Here is a 21,813-nt window from a genome sequence, read left to right as displayed (position 1 = left end):
CTCGAGGAGCACCATGCAAGTGCCAATGCAACAGAAGATACACAGCAAGGAAATCCAGGGTGGTGATACACACCCAGAGGGAAGACATCGCCCCAATATCCACAATCACAACTTTGGTTGATATGATTCACAACCCAGTGTTCGCGGTAAAATGTCAAGATGGAATGAGGTTGATATTAAAAAACTCCAATAACACAAATAGGTCAAAAAGTAAATGTTCAAGAAGACGAAAAAAGAACATATACAGTTCAACCCAGTGGAATACTATATGCCGTGTCTCATTCCATGAGACTTATCAGTATAATAAAAACCTCCCGGCAGCCATCTCAGCGGCACAGCAACAGTGAAGGTGTACAGTACGTCTTCTCCCCAACCATAAAGTGACTCTCATCACTTTTCAAATGACACAAAAAATTTCCTTCAGTTTTCCTTCCAGAAATTTACTAAATCAACACTTACGTAATTGGGGCCACCAGCGGCACACATGCACACGCAGAAGGCACAAGAAGGCGCCGCGCTCGGCCTCAACACGGACTAACGGAAGGTAAACAAACCATTCCTAGAACCTCTCATCAATTGAATTTGTCAAACTTTCAGGGTGGAAAGCTTTTCCATATGGTGCATGAAGGATGTGCATCTCAACCTGTGAGTGCAAAAAAGTGTGCCTGTGTATCGGTGTGTGTCATAAAGCATCGGTGTGATTTCCCTAAACACCCTTTTCTCCCTGCAGACGCCTGCCCCCCCTGGCCCTACATGCCCATCCCTCCTCGCTTTATTACCCAGCCCTGTGATTAATGTCCCTCTGTCACAAACTGAGGCTTTCCGGGGAACCAAGAGAGTCCTGTACACACACACACACACACACACACACACACACACACACACACACACACACACACACACACACACACACACACACACACACACACACACACACACACACACACACACACACACACACACACACACACACACACACACACACACACACACACACACACCGCTGCTAGCACCAGTTCCAAAATAAGATGCAAGAAAAAGTCCAAAAGTTTCAATTTTGCATCCATCACAGTGCTGGTTAATCATTTTTACCATCATGCACAGCTGAGTGGTCGACAGGCAGCTCTGTGTGCTACTAAAGTAACCGATGAGATTGGAGAATGATCAAAGATAATATGTGTGTTTGTGTGGTGAAAGCCGCCCCCCCAAACCCACCCGGGGTGGACAGGCGGAATGGCAGCTGACAAATTGTGCAGAGCATCTGTGACGGACCATGACTGCACCTGTTCACCTGAGGGAGCTCGCAGTGTGTGTGTGTGTGTGTGTGTGTGTGTGTGATTGTGTTTTTAATCTCCTCGCCCCACTGTTATCTAGCCCAGCTGATCCACGCACCTCCCTCCCCCTCCTCCACACGTTCTCAGCCAATCAGAGCGGCCTAATATTTGAACTGCACGTGCGAGAGAGTCTCCGCGCTGACTGGGCCTTTGGACCCTCGAAGGTCGTCCGTCTCCCAAACAACATAAGTTCAAGATGGAGTTTCAAACTTTGGGTCTTTGGGTGCAGAGATTTTTGCTTTTCAGAAATTTCAGATTTGTTTTCTAAGAAATTGGTTCAAGGTCAACTGGAGGGCGGATTTACATGTAATTGAATTAAATTAAAATATAATATATACTGTCAATTAATCTTGGTTTTATCGTCGAAGTAAACAATTTCATATTTCAATTGGGAATCCAAAATCAGAATTGTTATTTCCTCATTTATTTATGAATCCAACAAAAAAAAAAAACGCCTTTTTTAACATAATTTCAATTTAATGAATAGGAAGTGAAAAAATGACAACGCCCCAAGTGAGTTCAATATGTTTGAGCAGGAAGTTACTGATGTCTTTGTCTGTTGCAGTTGGGAAATGGCACTTCCTGCAATGAATGAGCTTGAACATGTTAATGGTTTATTTTTGTACCATTGGACGTAACTGACAACTACCACTGAATCACTCGGAACTGAAGAAATATTTAAAACATGGTGTTTTGACACAGAATATGAAACTCCCTCTGTTATGAACTCTGCCGTGATTCTTTCGGTTTTGGGCGAAGCGTCTGTCGAGATCACAATGTTCACACTTCAGAAATAGATGGAGTTGGTTTATATTCCTCTCTCCTTACGCAGCATTGTTATGGTGAAAATGAGAACATTTCTCAAGTGAATAACTGCATCTGATATTGTTATGATTCTGAGACACTCTCTACAGTTGGCCACTCTGTTTTGCCAACATTATTTCAAGAGGCAATGCAATGCAATAGTATTTCCGTGAAACTGCTGTTTTGTTGTACTCATCACAGTTTGCTGTGGGACGTGAATTTCATACCGGCCCACGGCTCCGCTTGAAACCCATCAACAACAGGAAAGTGGTTTCAATGATGTGATGTCAAACGGACAGAAGATTTAAATACACAGATCTATCTGTTTCTCGTAAAAAAAATCTCTCATTATTTCAATGTTCAATCCATTTCATCAGAGCACCTAATATATCAGAACATTGTAGCTGTATACGAATCAACACCGTTGTACATTATATGATAAACAGTTATTTAGCGTGCGATTATTAATTCAAAGCCCCGTTGTGAGTGTTGTTGTGTGTGTGTGTGTGTGTGTGTGTGTTGAGGGAATAGATCTGGGTTGCTTTGTGCAATTGGTGGTTTAGTACAAGGAGACGGATACTTCTCCCCGATGCAATAGCTTTTATCGCAGTGGGAGGCAACAGAATACCGATGCATAGCGGGGTACGCTTGGCAGCGGCGGGGGGTGGGGGGTGGGGGGGTGCGCCTGGTGGCTGGCGATTCAGACACCGAATCAAGGACATATATCTCAGGATCAAACACGTCCTCTCTTCAGGCGCTCCCTCGCCAACTGCAGGCTCCTCCGTCGGCTAATGCCCGGCTAAGTTGTTCAAAGAACACCCCGAGGAGAGAGTATTTATTCATAGGAGAGAGAGAGAGAGAGAGAGAGGGGAATGAAACCAAAGAGGAGGAGGAGGAAGAGGAGCATGAGCTCCTATTCAAAGAAAAAAAAAAAAAAGCCCAAAACACACAAAGCCTAATCAATGATGAGCAAGCAGGACTGTGTGCTGTGGGTGGCGAGAAAGGTCTGCGGGTTGCAGAGATGAGGGGCCCGGCTGATGTTTTCCAACGGCACTCTCCCTTCAACACAAAGCAACAATGGAGGGCCCTGAAATGCACAGTGTGGTCCTCGTGAATGCAAATTGCGTTTCAAGTGACCCGCCTGATTGTATGAAGGTTGCCGCATGTGTGTGCATGTTATCCTTTGGGCATTTGTCCGTTTGCACCTGAATGGAGCCGAATTAAATTGATGTGTCGCGCCTGTGTGCCTGCAACTTGAGGGAATATTGACTGCTCTAAACAAAACCCCGTTCTAATGATGCTCCATGGAAATAAGTCGACAGCGTACGACTCTACGCTGTCGACTTTTGATTCACAAGCATACCATGTGCCACAGTCTCAGTAATCGCACGTCTGTTCCTCGCTTTAATTGTTATCGGAGGTCGGCCCTGACACAAGTGTGTGAAACAAATGAGAAGGGGGGAGAATATCTCGCCGGGTTTTTTTTTCCCTCCCCTTTTTCCTCCTGTTATCCGTTGATGATCAGACAAGGACGAACAACCCTCGACCGACAGGTTTAACAGTAATGAACTGCCATGGGAACCTTTCCAAGGCCAAAAAGGAAAAACCACATCTGTGACGTGTGAGGAAAAATTCCAACTGCTGTGTTTTGTGTTGCTCTCCGCTGAGGTGCGTTCACTGCTAGAGACAGAAGAACAGCGATGAAGAAAAGCTAACACGGAAGAATAAACTCTTTTTGAATGCGTTGTGTTTTTTGGGAGGGGCTGGGGGGGGGGGGGGGGGGGGGGGGGGGGGGGCAGCCCGGGAACATCCACCGTTCACAGAGGCACTCAATAAATATTGCAAGGTCAGTCAAGGCAGATCCTTGCTCCGGCCAATCAAAAAGCCCCGCACCGCCTCCCCAACCTGTGACTTAAGACCTTGTATGATTCACATTTCCTCCAGCTATTGCTCTGCTCCCTTCTCCTGTTCCGTCTTTTCTCTCACCGCCTGAGTGTTCTAATGGCGGAGGGATTGCAGCGGAGCGGCCGCAGGCGAGCCATTAGACGTAGATGTCCGAGAGGAACAGGCCTTAACATCACTCCTGCTGTCATCAAGCTATTTATACCTAACAAGCAATTAACGTGTAAAAGCCATAAACTGGGAGAAAATACTTATGAATAGTTTAGCAATACAATCTATATCTGTATAGATAAAATACTTAATTAAACCGGCACGTCAAGACCAGATTAAGCCTTAAAATTGTACACACATATATATATATATATATATATATATATATATACTGTATAGAAACACATTTTTGTGCCTTACATTTAAAATGCATGTCATTGTAAATACAAAGTTTTCCTTTATAATCCCATATCTCTATCTCTATGAGATATTGTGTGAACTAGGGCTGCAACTAACGATCATTTTTTTTATATTCAATCAATCTGTCGTTTATTTTCTCGATTAATCGATTCGTTGTTTGGTCCATGAAGTGTCATAAAATGGTGAAAATGTCGACCGTGTTTTCCCAAAAACTCCAAGATGATGTTTTGTTTCGTCCACACACCGGAGATATTCAGTTCACTGTCACAGAGGAGCAGAGAAACCGGAATATATCGCATTGAAGAAGCTGAAATCAGAGAATTTGGCTCCTTTTTTTTCATAAAATCTACTTGAACAGATTAATCGAGTATCCAAAATAGTCGCCGATTAATTTAGCGCTCGATTACTAATGGATTAGCTGTGGCAGCTCTAGTGGGAACGTCCGACATCAGCAATCTAAACTGTTTTTTCTCAGCTCGACTCTGCGCGATACATAAATGAAAGTTATTTGTCCATTAATAAAACATGCTCAGTGCACTGCATTCACAGATGAAAAAGACGGACTCCAGAGGGCAAATTTACTTTAAAGCTGACGGTCAAAGAAATGCAAACTGCATATTTACCTGAAAAGAAAACGAGGCACTCGTGGACAAACGCGCGGAGCCGTACACACAAAGCAGAGCAAAAAACAAACGCTTGAGAATGTGAGCCTGTATGTTTTGTGGATGTAAACACTCCAAACATTAAACACAGAGTAATGAGAGCAGCTACAGTAACAAGGCGTCTGCACCGCCTTCCTTCTGTTTCTCTTTTTTCACGCCGGGATTAGGCGGTGCCGTCGGAGGCAGTGCACAGCCACGAGGAACCAAGGGAGACGGGGGGGGGGGCCCACAGGTCAATAGTATATTGCCACCGTTACCTGGAGAGAGACACGTGCAGGGTGGCACGGAGGGTGGCAAGGAGACAAGGAGGGACTTATTAGAAGATGAGGCGAGAAGCGTGGCGAATCGGTGGCTAATCCTCCGTTTCCTCTAAGCCGGTGTAATGAGGACATGGGGGATTGCACCGTGACAAGGGATGCTCCTGGACCGCCTTTGCCTTATTCCCCCCCCCCCCTTTTGTTTACTTCTTCCCTCTTTAGCCCCGGTTTTGCGGCAGTTTGCCATCTACATGCGGGCGCGCCTGCGTGCGTCCTCGTCTTCATCGCGTGTGCGCACCGCAGCGTGTTCAGTCATGAGCAACACAAACAGACACAGCACGCCTGCGCCGCGTTTCATTTCGACTCGCCGCTACTTACTGTTTGCAGATGTGAGACAGAGAGAGAAGAGAGAGAGCGAGAGCGCGCTCTTTTATTTATTCATTCATTTATTTAATTTTTTTTAGTTTGCTGCTTTGCTCTCTGCGTGAAACCCTTTAGATTGTATTGGGGCATATTTGTGGGGGGATCAAATGGACTGTTTCAGTCAAACAAACAAACACGCGCACACGCACCGAACAAACAATCACAGCATGTTCGAAGGTTGCCGACGACTGGAGAGCCTCGGGAGGGAGCGCAGTACGGACCAGACACGAGGGCAGAAACCAGAAAAAAGGCTGAGCAGCATCCTTCTGCCCGTTAACAGCCTTCATCTACCACCTTCCCCCAGTGGTCGGCAAGGAAACTTGCCTTGGCCCATTTAGGGAGATGGCGAGCAAAGGAAATGAAGTGAGAAAGAGATGGAGAAAAGGGGGGGAGGGAGGAGGGAGGAGGGAGGAGGGGGGGCAAGGAATTAAAAGAAAATTAAAGCAAGAGTATCTGTGAGTCACCAGCTCATTACAGAAACCCTGTTTCTATCCAAGGAGAAAACAGGTTTGAAGCACCCCATTAAAGACAGAACGGAGGGGAAACCTTTTGTTTCTAATTCACACAGGGTCGTCTTTTGAAGTGCTTCGCTCCATACATGCTTTTGTTTTTTTTTTGTACAGTTTAACTATGCCACTCTAATGATGTTATTTCCAGCACTGTAGATATGAGGCATCTCCCCTTTGACCGAACGGATTCGCTACTTAAAACGAGGCGGCGCCGCGGCCCAGTTCTGATGGCTTGCATTCCCAAACAACGGGGACACGCACTTTAACGTTTGCGGAGGTTTTCATTCAGACAATCCGCACAATAACGAGATCCACCACACATCGCCGCAATCCTGTCACATTTTCTAAATTAAATCACTTTGTATTATTGTCTCTCTCTTTCTCTCACTCTCTCTCTCGGTCTGTCTGCGTCTCTGTTTGTCACTTTCTTGTGAACAAAAGGGATTTGAACAACTCAGGGTGTCATGGCTTTGTGCAAGTAATCATTCCCATGTGTACTGCTTTAGCAGGATTAGAGAGAGTGCTTCTGATTCTCTGTCTCAACAGAACCGTCGCTGTAATACGACACACACGCGAGCCGCACGCTCGCGAGTGGCACAGTCTCTTACTCACTGTTGCGTCCGGGGGTCCGCGGTATCAAATGGCCTTGACTGTGTGTAGCGTCGGGGGTTCTTGTGCGAGGTCGGCGAGGACGCCGAGACAGAATTCGGCAAAAAATTATGCAAACATGAGGAAAAGGGAATTTCAGTGCAGCCTTGTGCTTATTTGACAGCTTGCTGCCACTTGCAATAGCTTCCTCCGCAGCGGCTGAAACAGGTCAAAGCCAATAGCGGCAGGTAGGTGCAATGTGTCGAGAGGCTTGACACTCGGGTCTAATGGAATCCAAGAAGTGGCCAAAGCGTAGATGAATGAATCGGTCACGGCTGCTGGCGACTCGGGAGTTATGAGAAATGTTTCAGACGTCCAAAACACGTGACAGGAGAATATGGGAAATTCTGTTTTTTTCATATAATGACATGAAAAGACACATTTTAAGTGATTTGGAAGTCACTGCATAATGCAGGGAAAACCAAAAACAGTAATTCAAAGATTCGAAATTCCAGATAGGGCTAGGGGACCTAGTTTGACTAGAGTTGAAGGATAAGACAGAAACACAATGATCTGCACGGTTAATGTTTTTTTTCAGATTGAATTCTGCAGAAATGGGACACCTCACCCAGAATTGACACTATTTCCCAGGGAAAGTGTGAAGATCCGTTGTGTACTTCTCAACACATTAATTCAGCTGAAACCCCCCCCCCCCCCCCCCCCCCCCCCCCACTGTGAGCCTAAGCACACTTTTACCTAATATGACATGAGTCAGATGTTTTCAAACGGCCTGACGTGACAGACCAAGTCTGCCAGGGTGCGCAGATATTTTCACTTTTCTTCTACTCACTAAAGCACAGACATGAATTCAACCGTGTATATTATCAGTAATGTCTTATTACAGTTCCTTCTAGTTCACTAAATCACGTTGAAATATGCATTACTTACATGTAGATGCCGACTAAAAGGCGTGCGTCGATGCAGAAACTAGTTTTTGCCAAAATTCATACTATAAACTAGAGCGATACATCGGATACAGCGTCTATTTCCGATATGCAAACATCAATTCGACACAACTAACAAAGAAAAAAAAAATGTGCGTTCATGTAAGCATTGAATGCAAAAATAAAACCCAGCTGCTTTTTGAAAATTCCAGTTTACCTCACAAGGTAGTATTGAGGTTTTCTCTTCATTTATATTAAAGTAAATTGATAAACTGTAAAAGCACCAAGCCTCAATTATAGATTTTTTGCCATAATGGTTTGATAGCAACATCTAAAATACCTGGTGACGGTATCGGCCACCAAAATATTGGCCGGGCTCTACTGTAAACGGATAATGTCGACTGTGATTGACAGCTAAAAGGTTTTTCTTTATCCGTGGTAATAAAACGGTTGACTGCTTTCTAAAAAAAAACGTGACGCATCTGGCAAACGTGGGGGGGCAAAAGGCTTGGTGGGCACGCCACCTGTAGATCTACGTGCCATGCGACACACCAGCCCCGCCGCTGTGCGCGCGTGAGCAATAGTAAGCAAAACACTCTACACTTTAGCATGTAGGCATGTGATCAATTGTGCCAATGCACCTCCCCTAAGGATATTGGCGGGTGTTGAACGGAGGCTAAGTGGAAAGGTGGAGAGAGGTAGGCTGAGTCGATGGTGTTGGCTTTCTCAGCCCCGGGGCCTAACACATTTAGAGAGCTGACTGACACACTTTGGATGTATTAACCACAGTGCGCCCTGCCAACCTCTCCACCATTCCTGCCGCACCGCCTCCTCCTCCAATCGCCATCTGTCTGTCACCACCCTCTCCTCTGCGTGCAAGACTCTGGGACATGCCTTGTGTTTCAGCAACATTGCTTTAGCATCGACGTTCCTCTGTGCTCCAGCCAAATTGCTGTTTGCAGTCTAGACACTGGTTGCTTGTGTCTCTGTGCGGGTAAACAGACGCACACACTAGCATTCCCACTCTGTTTATTTTAAGTATGATTAGATTAAAAGAAAACTGACGGAAATGCAATAACGGTCTATTAGTCGACCCATCAGGGGGGATAATCATTTCAAATAGAAATGTGTTTTCCATCTCACTATCTAATTCATACTTTCTTCGCCCCTCCATCTGTTTCACTCCCGAGACTGGTGGGTTATGAGCACAAGGCTTTAAAATAAGATGGGTTCAAGTCCAGGCCACTGCAATAAAATACAATACAAATAAATAGAAATATATAGCAATAAATAACCCCTTCAGACTTGGCTCATGAAAGGGAGAATCCAGAGGCGAGAGGACCCGGGCTCTCTCTCTGACAAATGTATGCATTGAATTTGAAGGTGAGAAAAACAACTCTCCTCAATCCACGCCGCCCCCGTTCTATGCGGTGGTTTAAGATTAGGGTCAAAGATTAGAGGGCTTACACAAGATAAGAATGGGATTAAAAGAGCTCAGAGATGTAAAAATTACAGATCAGAGGACTGTTGAAAACACACCTGAATTGGAAACAGACTCATAGCACGGCGGCCACCTGTCCTGCCGGACGATCCTGGCATCGCCGAGGACGGGGGCAAAAAACACACACACAAACAATGCATTCCTGACGACAGCGAGGGGGACGTGAATATTATGGAAGCAGCATCCAATATTCCAGAGAGGCATTCAGCACACATCAAAGGCTGCCTCTGCAGTAAGTCTGTTAGATTTGGGATTAATGGACTCCAGAGGGGCCTGGACACACATGCAGGCAGGCACGCAAACACACACACACACACACACACACACACACACACACACACACACATCAATTCACATACACACAAACACACACACACACACACACACACAAAGAAAATCCACAACCACAATTCCACCTGATAAGATTCACAACCCAGGCGAGCAAAGCACCGCAGTGCAGAGTATATCTATTCTAGTAACTCTCCACAGTGGACTCTCCACCGCAGTGTGTTTTGCCACAGATTGTCAGTCCAGGCAGTTAGTGTAATTTCTTAACGTTCGCCGAACATTTTGGGCGACAAACGCCTTCGACTATCCAGGTAAAGTTTCTATCTTTCTCTCTCTCTCTCTCTCTCACCTCTATTAGATTGTTTGGACAAGTTCTTTATTTTGCTCGTCAAATTATAAAAAGGACATGCCCAGACACACACGCACACACGCAAGCACGCATACGTGCACACGCGACTGTAACTCGCCTCCGTGCTCCAATGAGTTCATGCAAATTACCAAAAAAAAAAAGAAGAATGCAAATTCAGGTGGCAAGGCTGAGCCGCCTTCTGATGCATTCTGAGGAAAAACAGGACAAAATGGGGGGTGGGGGTGAGGTGGGGGGACGACTCACAATGAATCTACTTTCTTTATTCTCAACAGATAGAAAAAGACACCCTAATCCCAACCCTGACCGTCTTTCCACCCCAATGGCCAGACTATTCCCATCCCCCCCCTTTGCATCCGCTGCCCCCTGGGCTACAACCACAGGTGCGGGCAAATGCAAACCACTGGGTGGAAAATGCTCGTTGACAGCATTCTGGTGGGGTTTGCGATTGGTCAGTGAACAATGAGGGAGTTTCCTGAACCACTTGTCGTGCTGATGGAACAGCTGGACGCCAACACCAGACACGGAGCAGGGTGGGAAGAGACCATGCGGAACGGCAGGGGAACTTAAAACCCTCAAGTGAGATTCAGCAGAGCTTCAGTCGCAAAAGGAACAAAAAAACGCACAAAGTGACACAAATACAACCGAGTCAAAGTTACTCGCGAGAAAAGTCTCTCCATTTAAATATTTTGATAATAATTCACACTTTTAATGTGCTGCTCAGGTGACCACAGATGTTCTTTATGAAATAACGTGTGAGGTAGGATTCATCCCATTTGATTGCCAATTAAAATTGCTTCACATTATATCACATTTGAGTGGAAGTGGTCATGATTTAGCAGCGCAAGCGCTGGGAAAGGAAGGCGGTGCCAATCACCCGTTGTCCGACACGTCTTGAATTCTGATGTGGTTGCCTGGATACAGCAACAGCAGGAGCGTGTTCTCCGGCAGTCTACGTGCACTTATTCACGGGTTAACTCGGCTACTGTCGGCCTCTTCTTCTTCTTCTTCTTTTCTTCTTGAGCACCAACACGCCGGCACACAGGCATGTGCACGAACGAGCCCCGCGGCCAGATGAGCTCACACCCCAGCCCCGCTCTCATCCACACGATCATCCTGAGCAGCATTATCACAATCTAGAGGACTAGATTATCCCCAGGGCTGAAAACTTCATCCTCTTTGATCCCCACTTGGGAGGGGATGAGAGGCAGCACAGGGGACCGTCGACCGAGGTTATCCCACTTGTTAATCAAGGCAGATTTTGAACACATTCGGGGACAGATGGACAACTGTTTTTCCAAAACCATCACTTCGGAGAGGGGGGCGTCGTGCTCTCGAGGACACTTCCTAAAAACAACAACAGCACCCCGATGTCTCCGAGATGAATACACGCTATTTTTCTAAAACAATATCAGCTACAGCTGAAGGCATTTTAGTTGATGAATCCTGTGGTGCCTCAGAAATATGCACTAACTAGCAGGAGAATATCATGCACAGGTTCGACTGAAAGGCGGTTGCTTTAAAACCCTGCTTCGGCGAAAACGTACACATCTGCGAAAACCACCTTCAACCCGCCGACCTCGCCGTGGTGCGAATCTCAATGACGTCTCCGTGTGTAAACCTGAGGGGCGGGGTGCAAACACCCATGAGGAGCGCATGAATACCCATCACGCCGAGCTGTTTACTCGCCGAGCCTGCTAAATCTCCATCATAGATCTCTGTTGTGGTTTGAGGTGGGATGGTCGAGGTCAGCTGCTAATTGGCTGCCGGTAATTACAGATGCATCTTAGGCCGCTGTCATCGTCTACGGGACTTTGGAGACCTCCCTCGCCACTAATGCACCGCGGAGATTACTGCAATGTACAGAAAATTACACAGCTTGCATGCATACTGAAGTAGCAATTAAAACGCCTCATCTCGAGTCTAACCTTGTGCTCACCCTGTCATATAGCTACAATGGGCACGTTTTTTAAACAAGGGATAAGTTACATCTGTTTTTGAGAACGACACAGATTCCTACACATCACCCTGTTTTCGGCCCAACCCCCCTCTCTATTTGAATCTTCAAGCCTGTCATCCCTTCACTGCTTCCATCCTTTGCCAGTAGCCATGAGGGTATCCCCCCCCCCCCCCCCCCCCCCAGCTACCCGGAGAAGGAAGGCAAACGCAGGGACAATAGCAGCCACCCAATTAAAGCTGCGTTGGCCTCGCAATTCCTCAAGGTATTGCCATGTGACAGTTTAATTAACCAAGCCCCTTATCTTAATTTAGCAGGATCAAAATGTAACAAACTGAGGTTATCGGAGAAAAACACTCCCAGTCACCGTCCTCGCTCACTCACCAGGACACCGACTCCCTCTCAATCTCCGTCAGCGCGTAGTTACAGCCTCGTGCCAAAAGTGCAACAGACGTATTTGATGAAATCAATCACAAGCGGCTCGCTTGTATTACCAATCTGCACAGATACCACAAAGCACTATTTATAGGCTTGAATGCATATTTATTACATATTCATTACAGCTGCAGAGGTCGGCCTAATGACAGTCTCTGTCTTTGCAGCCACAGCGTGTGCACAAGTGTCTCTCTTGGTGTGCGTCTACACGTGACTGGGTGTTTACGTTGGCAGGTTTTTCTCTTGAATGTGAACTGGTGTCTCAGTGACAGCAGGGAGCCTGGCATAATGCTACTTAAGCCAATCTCCCATGGAGCCTGCCGGCTGTCCCGCCCCTCTCCATCCGTCCATCTACCCGTCCGTCCATCCACACATGATCACTTCTCAACTGGTTGCAGTCTTTCGTCATCCCTTCATTGCAGCCTTGTTCATCTCATCTTTCTTTATTATTATTCTTACAATCAACCCATTTGAGTTAGTGTTTGTTGACTGAATTCAATCCCCCTTTCCTATTGCTTTGCTAAATCCCTTTTTTCTTCTTCTTTTGTGCCATTTCTGATCACGCCGTCCACTGTCATCGCACAAACCGCATCCCCTCCCTTTGTTTCAGTGCTTCCTCTTCTTCAAACACTCCATTATCTATTGCACTGCAGGCGGCGGATGAAAGGACATTACTAGTTATGGTTGAACAGAGGAGAAGTCCTGATGCCTTGGACAGGCCGGACCCATTTATCTCTTCTGGTTCCTGATGCAGTGCAACGCGGGGGAAAACAACGCCCCGGGGCACCGCAAATATTCATTCACATCAGCCCAGGAAACGGCGTGGACAAAAGGGGGCGCTTCGCTTGTATCTAAACGATTCGTCGGAAGTTGTGTTGAATTCCCTGTCTAGGGAAATTTTTCCTAACCGTGCATCCGAGTTTCACCTAATCGAAGCGGAACAGTTTCCCCGGCTTGTTGCGGCCTGCACAGAATTGATCAAACAATCTGTCACTTGGTGTTTTTGTAATTAATAATGTTGCCGCGTTCGATATATAGAATTACCCAGCACAATATAAGTGAAACCACAACATTGTGTTGTACAAATTAAAGAAAAAATATGAACTAGTAAGCGGATTGTGGCCGTCCCACCAAATCCATACGAAAACGTTTTAGTATAACTGCGCACAAACACACTGCCACTGCCACTTTCGCAGCATAAGACATTTTGGAAGTTGCAATTCATAATTAGTAAAACTGCCACTTCTACCGAATGCTTTGTAGGGCACAGCCACTCAGTTGCACAACATGTGGAAAGTGTGCCAACCAGTTTGCAATGCGGCTGGTTTTGGTGTTGAAGATTTGCGGTTAAATGTAAAGATCGCGTTCACAAAACACCAGAATTCATTAACCAAGCAGTAGCAAGTGACATACTGTACGTCTGCTGATTTCAGAGAAAAGGTTGTGGGGGGGGGGGAACGGCAGCCGTGACTTCACCTCCCACTATATTGTCACCAGCTGACGAGAGATCTCCAACGTGGAACAGGCAGTCGGAATCTATTTCTAAACTCAACGACAAAAATGACACTCCGACCATTAATCATCGAATGTTTTACCTATAAGAGACAGCAGAAAAATGACAGGTGTCAACCGACCGACCATCTTGAATTATTTTGAATGTATAATGAGTAATTCCTCTCGGTCTTCGCAATGTGTGAGCAGCAACAGTTTTACGTGACTGCTTACACAAACATAAAATCTGAAACCGATGAAGAGCTGGAGGCACATAAATCAGCGCCGACAGGGATGAGCAAGACATTGTGTGTAGGATTGAAAAATGATAGGGAGCGGTAAAAACGACTATCAAAGCATATGTAAACGAGCGCGGTCTAGAATTTCATCTGAAACACACGCGCGCACGCGCACAGACACAAGGGCCCCGGCTGTCCATGGACAGAGGACAGATGGCCCGCCGAGTGGCTCTGGTCCAGGAAGTGACGATGTTCTGTATCATTATAATCTGCTCCGTAGTATCCTCCCTACTGCTGTGCTGGACGACATGCTTCACCCGCTGAGAGCAGATCCTGAAACAGCTCTGCTGCTGCCGCTCTGTAATACGCCCTCATCGAGAGGCACAAGCGATAACACACACAGTTCGCTTTTGCCAGTGCTCCGTGGTTTAACCCTTTTCGAATAAGAAAAAAGAGGGGAAAGGCAAAAAAAGACAGGCCACAAATATTGTTTTCTCAGTGAAGGAACGTACAGATTAGAAGTCGTGCTGTGTGGAAGGCAGCAGCCTGCTCTGAAACTCATCCACTCAAGCCTTTTACAAATCAGTCTTGGACGGCTCACGGGAGTTATTTCTGTCAAGTCAGTCTGTGCATCTCCAGCAAACACACACACACACACACACACACACACACGGACAGACGGACGCAAGCGCAGGGCTGCAAAGCGTCGATTGTGATCCGCCATGCAGCTTGTTTGCTCCTCTCAGTGCAAGCTCACCTGGCCGGTGCCATCCCCAAAAGCTGGAAAAACTGCGGCGCAACATCTCCCCTCGCCGAATGCGGCACAAGAGCTTCCAGGTCACAATATATCAGCAACAAAAAAGATAACAACAACTGAGCTCTTTAATAAAAGACTTGAAAAAGAAACCATGGGCTGCCCTGCCATGTGGCTCTGCTGCACCATGTTAACTCATTTCATACACAGCAAAGACAAGGACCGGGAGCAGAAACACGCCCGACGTGATGATGGAGCCCATAAACATGCTGGACTTTTTTTCCTCGAGGGAATAAGTCTGTCTCTCTCTCTCTCTCTCTCTCTCTCTCTCTCTCTCTCTCCCGTGTGTGTGCGGCAGAACGAGTTTAGCTCTCGCCGGTGCGTGTGAAAGAACCTACACTCTGGCTGATAATGTAGGTTACTAGTGTGTTGACGGCAAGCGGGTCCGTGGGCATGTGTCAAGTGTAAACAGGACATTTGCAAACTAATCCAAAAGTTCTGTGGCACACCAAAGAGGCAGCAAGACAAGACCAATGCTAAAGGCATCTGACGAGAGCCGCGGCAAAAGCGTCGCCGGCTCCGGTTCAGACATCGCCGTGCATGTAAAACCTGTTGTCCAGAGAGCTGAGCGGAGGCCACCATAAGAAAACAACAACGATAGGGAATAACGTCACAGAGGGTCTTTTTTTTTTTTTTTTACTGGACCTGACAAGAGGATGAGAGTTCAACAAAACGGTTGAAACGCGATTAACTTTTAAATCTCCATGACTCTGGACTAATCCTCATACTCAGCGCTCGCCCACATTTCTTAATGGGCCCTAAATAACATTGCCGCCGCATTTAATGGCTCTGTATGTTTTCCAGTGTCTGCTGTGAGCGAAGCGCACACTTGGATTGATGCTCCGGTGTGAGGAGAGAGGGGGCCGGGCAGCTTCGAGCGCTCAGGGGCGGCGGCGATGGAATCCAGCGGGTCCAGTCGTGTAATGATGAGAGAGTCTGGAGGTGGAGCTCACAGCCGGTCCGGCCCGACATCACATCGCGCGCACTCAGCGCGAGGGTAAGGACACGAGAATGGACACTACCCTTTGGTGAACCACAATCATAACGATGGAATTTATTCGTTGATTTAAAAACTTTGTGTATTTAAAAAAACAAAACAAAAAGAAAAATAGACTAATCCCTTCAAATCTTCCGTAATGAGAGAGAAGAAATCCAAAGACTGTGATGTTTCCCCTCCCTCCACCCCACAAGATTTGAGGCTTTCCACGGGATTCCACTAGATTAGCCGCAAATCGCCTCACTGCTGTGCGATACCGCCGTATCCTCTAAGAACAGGGTGCACGCACGATCTGGCACGTGCACACACACACGCTCGCGTGCGCGCGCACACACACTCTCTTATTTGACTTTGAGTGACGCGTCCTGGGGGGCAGTCCAGATTGCCTGCTGGTTCTCACTTTTCCCCCCACCAGGGACGTGGCAGGTGATACTGCCGCGCATCAGCCGATCGGCCTAGTCGCGGGGACAAGCCGCGGAGAAGATGAGGAGCAGAGGAAAAGAGGAAGGAACGGCTCAAAGACAGATCCTCTCCGTCCAATGGCCTCGCACGACACAGTGAGAAGAAGCACGAGCATCTGGCTCCCCCGCCGCCCCCCCCAGTCTTCTCCCCGAGGCCATAACACTGATTCATCAAGTGTATAGAAAAAGAATTCGGATTAGAACAGAGCAGAAAATCCCTTAAAAGAAACTCAAAATAATCCATATTTTCCTTAATAGATGATTTCTGATGAAAAGAGCAAACAGGCAGCCAGCGAAGGGAGGGGTGGGGGGAGTGGCGGGGGGTCCTGCTCACGCTGCTGTGACAGTTCACTGGAACGACACACACACGCGCGCGCACGTCCAGCGTCTCCGCTGACGCAACAATGCAAACGCACTCTGATGGCCTCAATTAATCATGTTCAAACAGACAGATGTGATGGCGCCACGCGAAATCCACGACTGCTCCATATGCTACCTGTTCACGCCGATGTTTGTAAACCCACTAATTACGGCGCTCTCGAACGAAGCTTCTCACTCTCAGCGGCAAAACGATTGCTCCGACATGGTGTGGGAAGAAAGAACCCCCCCCCCCCCAAGAAGCCCCTCCATGCACTGGAGAGTACGGCCAGATTGAGGCGCTGAGCAGACGTATTGTGCCAATTTGCAAACAAGAGATGTTTGGAAAAACTGATAAAAGCAACAGTTACTTTTGTCAGTTTGAGTACGGCTGCTCGTACTATAAAGCTCTTGATGGCTCGGGACCAAAAATACATTTCTGACCGTCGTCTCTTACCACGTGAACGACTCGGGCCTCTGAAGTCATCAGAGAGTGTTGGGCAAACTGCTCCCAGAGTGCAAACTAAACGCAGACAAACAGCTTTTACCTTCCTGTGCACCACAGAGATGGAACAAGCTGCCAGAGGACTTCCATGTCTTGGTTAAAAACCCTTTATGCCTTTGACTGCGATACACAACTTTTTGGGCATGAACACGACACCATCCGCACTGTTGCTGGTCCCCGGTGAGCCTTGTTATTTTCCAGCCTGTCGCCTCTTTAGATAAACGTCACAAACCACGTCGCTCTTATTTCTCTACGCCTTCATCTATGTCTCTGTTCTCACCTCTTTATTTCCCTTTAAAAAGTTGGCCCCTTCACATTTTTTTTCCCCTGCCGCGTTATTAATGAATTTAAACCAAGACGTTAAAACCTTTGATTTGCCCTTGCATACGGAATGTGCAACACATGAAGACTTGCTTTGCCTTGCCTTGATGAATAAATGTCCAAAAGTCAGATCCTCTGTCTACGAGATGTGGCTGAGTCATATTTTGTCTGTGCCGCTTCACTTTTAGATACACTGCCCATTGGCAATCGCTTCAGATGAAGTGCGTCTTCGAGGCGACTTTCTTTCGGCGGCCCGACATTGTGTTGCTTTATTGTCTTTTTATGGGGGGAGGATTTGATTGTGCTCTGTCTGAACTCTCTGTCTCTGTCTCTTGCTTCAATTGAAAACTTATAAACAAGATTTTAGCCAGAACAAAGAGCTCACATAAAAAAAAAGAGCTCTGTTAAAACAAAGAAAGATACAAGTGCATCCATCATACTGTGATAGACTTTCACTGACACCATTCAACCGCAACAAACGTCACAGATTTTCGCAGAAGTTTTAACACATTTCCTTTTAGAAAACTGAAATATTAATAATTATTTTAATGCACTAATTATTTGACACAATTGTCTTGGTCCCATGGGCGCAGAGTTTTGCCTATAAAGGTACATTGGCTCAGCCATAATAAAAGCTTGTCATAAGTGACTAAGGGAATAAAATATTATCTGCCAATTACAATACATGCCAATTACATATACTTTGTTAATTAATTGCAACCATATTTGGCGAAAATACACTGTGTACAACCAAAATTACATACGATTACCCGCAATACTTCATTTATGACTGCCTGATTATGCTGCATTGTGAATACGAAATTATAAAGCATTCAAATCACGGATGTAATACACATGCTTCCACCACATAAAAAAATGTGTCTGCATTTATATGTCCATGAAATATGAATGATATTGAATTGAGTGCCCTTTTCCAACAGTCAGATAAAGGTTTATTGAAGGCCAGGGTGAGTATGGAGGTTGCCATGGCTACAAGTGTGAAAAGGGCATCTGATCTGACTTCTGACCAGTCAATTAATTTCAGAATTGCATTTACATTTTTTCCCCCCCTTTAATCAAAGATTCCTTCATGATGCAAAATTAACTGCGGCGAATAAAGGGAAGGAGGGGAAAGACTGAGATTGTGGGGGAACTTGGGAGACTTTGGAAAAGTACGGTAATTCTAGAGTCTTAAGATTAAGACCGCCACAAGGGAAGAAGGGTGAATACTTAATACAGATTAGAGTCTGAATATTTAGTTTGCTTGGTGTCAGTGTGGACTGGTAGCAATAATAAAAAACTTTCAACAGAACAACAGATGAGCACTTCATTTTTCTCATGGTTTTACAGATGAGTTAATCTTCTTGCTTGTCACCATACAACTAAGAGGACTCCAGAATCCAATACATGAATGTATGTGCATGTCTGTTGTGCTTATTGTTCTGGCTGCTATATTTAGCCTAATTGAAAATGCTAATGATAAGGATAATAACAGTGGGTGAAATTCATCAGCACTATGTCTAAAGGAATAAATGGGCTCTTATGGGCTCTCATTGTTCCCCACAGGCATATTCAAAGACAAACGCACTTACTGTAAGATATCCTGTGATGTCGCTACGAAAACAGGACTTTCTATATTTGACATGAAACGTTCCCGGAAGATTAAATGTCAAAATTAAGCTGCCAGGGAAGAATTAAGTAGAAAACACTCAACAGCTGTGTCATGGCTGCGAGAGAAAAAAATCCTACTTAATTCCATTCATGTAAAGAGAAAAATATTTCTTAATTTGAAATGGTTTAACTGGAATGTTTTATACAGATTTCCACTGCGTCACAGGAACACGACTTAATGTAAACCAGCGGTTCTCGTAGAATAGCATCCCCCTCCCCCCACTTACCCCCTCCTCTGTCCAACTCGTGCCTCCCGTTTTAAATGACTCATTAGGTGGATTGATCATCGCATTTCCAGTTGGAGCTAATTAAGACGGGTCAGCTGGTACAGTCAACCAGTATCTTTCCCACCATGTTCTTCCTCCTCCTACAGCATCATCACCCCCCCCCCCCCCCCCCCCTCTCCATTTCAGCCCTATCGGTGGGTACCATCTCCCTCCACCACTGCCGCCTGCCTGTTTGTGATAGCGACTGTGGCAGTTGTCTCCACAGAGGCGGGCGACGCGCTGCCAGCCACTCCGACGGAGCCAGACGATCCGGTATCAGCGTCTACCGCGGGCGCGTCGGAACATCAATTAACCGCCGCTTAAAACTGGCACACAAAAAACTAAATGCATTTGATATACTTGAGCTTAATTAATACATTGCGACCAATTTCGCAGGCCTAATTAATCAATTTGCTACTGGTCCCTGGCGCGGACATTTTCCAGATTATGTTGTCTGGAAGGAAACTGTACATAGGAGACGAAGATGAATTACAGGCACGGAGATGGGGAGTTGGAATGTTTGTTCTACCAACGCCTATTGCCAGGAGGAGGGAGCATAAATAAATGACAGGGAAAGAAGTGTAATAGGAGGGGGGGGGGGTAAAAAGGATCGCAAATGAGAAATAAGGGTCACAACTGTGAATACACTGCAAGCCCAGTGACAATAAAGGCAAAGGACTGAAACAGGATTGATGAGGACTTGAACTCCATGCCTGTGCACACTTGTAGTTCTGTTTTGCCAGTGATTGAGGCCGCAGTGTCCTGGCGGGCGAGCCCAGTGAGCCACAGAGAGTAATTGGGAGCCTAGCTATGCTAGGAGAGGAGGAACAGAGATGGGATGAAGGAGGGGGGGAGGTACAGAGAGAGACCTATGAAGTAGATGCTAAGTGCTCAGATGTGAGGAAAATAAGCCAGCAGGAAAATGACCCCAGGGACAAGTGACAAATGACAAGCTCCCTTTTTTCAGTGTTCATTTGATAATAGACCTACTGGACCTGTGTGCCTCTGTGTGTGCAGTAAGAGTGTGTGTGTGTGTGTGTGTGTGTGTGTGTGTGTGTGTGTGTGTGTGTGTGTGTGTGTGTGTGTGTGTGTGTGTGTGTGTGTGTGTGTGTGTGTGTGTGTGTGCGCGCACACAGGGAGATTCAGATGGCAATATCTGAATGCCATGCTACTGTACCACATTTCAAATTAAAGCTCATGTTTCAATGTTGTCCTTTTTACTTAGCCTTATTATTAAGCCATACATTTACTTGAATATCTAACTTGTACATTAAGGGGGGTCATCTTCAGACAAAGCAGCAGATGGAAGATGGAAGAGCCAACCGAGGTACAAGGGGACCATCTTGTGACTCATCTTCAACAGCAGGAGGGCGTCAAACATAAAAAGCGGAAGTCTCTGAGCAGACGATGAAGAATATTGTTTGTCTACTGTCTAAAGCGTTCAACCTCAAAATTGGGGGTGTAATTTGCTGCACTAAAGCATTTTCGCCAAAATGAATAAAGTCGCACTGTCTGGAACACCGCCAGAGTGATGTTCACCACGCCTCACCGTGCCTTGGCCCCCTGCCCTGGCCCTCCCCCACGGCTTAGCTAAGCCCACATGTTATTGGCTAAACACAGCCGGCTGCAGGCAGTTAACTGTCTAATCTCACATCAATCGATTTCCCCAAACAAGGATAGGTGGAGCATTGGAACGAAAGTCATGGGGGGGGGGGAGCACAGCGGAGGGTGAGAACAAAAGGGAAGGGCAGGGATGAGCGGGAAACAGGCACAGGCAGGTCACGGCCTCTCGCTGATCGCCCAGCGCCACTGGACAGTTGGGTGCGTGTCTGCCTGTGCATGGGTGTGACGATCTCCTTGTTTAAGAAGGAAATTGATTGTAAGTTCCCGTTAACAAAATATATATATATATTTAAAATTATATTTGGACAGTTCTTGCAGCTACAGCCCACGCTCAGCTATCTTCTGTCATCAGACTTGGTGTGTATAAACCTGGTTCTTTCTGTCCCTCACGGACGATTAAATGAGAACATTTCCGAAATGAGAAACATATGGAGTCTTTTAATTGGTCAATTTTTCTTGCCAATGTGTGCGGTATTTTTTTTATATACTATAATTCAATGAAAAGGAGAAGGAGAAAGGAAAAAAGAAGCAAGTCAGACATGCATATTGGAGCACGGAATGTCGCGCAAATTGTCATTGTCCTTCCGCGCGGAGTAAAACAGCCCTTCTGTTCCCTGGATTAATAGCATCATTAAGGGGGAATCCATGTTCAGTACACAACGCCATACTTCTGGATCCAGTCAGTG

General features: G+C 46.3%; 1 protein-coding gene across 4 annotated transcripts in view; it reads right to left on the bottom strand.

The window, feature by feature from the left end:
- Positions 1 to 21,813, bottom strand: part of pcdh17 (protocadherin 17) — a 56,107-nt gene that overhangs the window by 10,335 nt on the left and 23,959 nt on the right. The gene's annotated exons all lie outside the window — the stretch shown is intronic.

This window comes from Scophthalmus maximus, chromosome 4, assembly GCF_022379125.1.
Source record: "Scophthalmus maximus strain ysfricsl-2021 chromosome 4, ASM2237912v1, whole genome shotgun sequence".
Classification (NCBI taxonomy): Eukaryota; Metazoa; Chordata; class Actinopteri; order Pleuronectiformes; family Scophthalmidae; genus Scophthalmus; species Scophthalmus maximus.
Note: the sequence above shows the minus strand (reverse complement) of the source record. Positions and strands in the feature narration are given on the sequence as shown.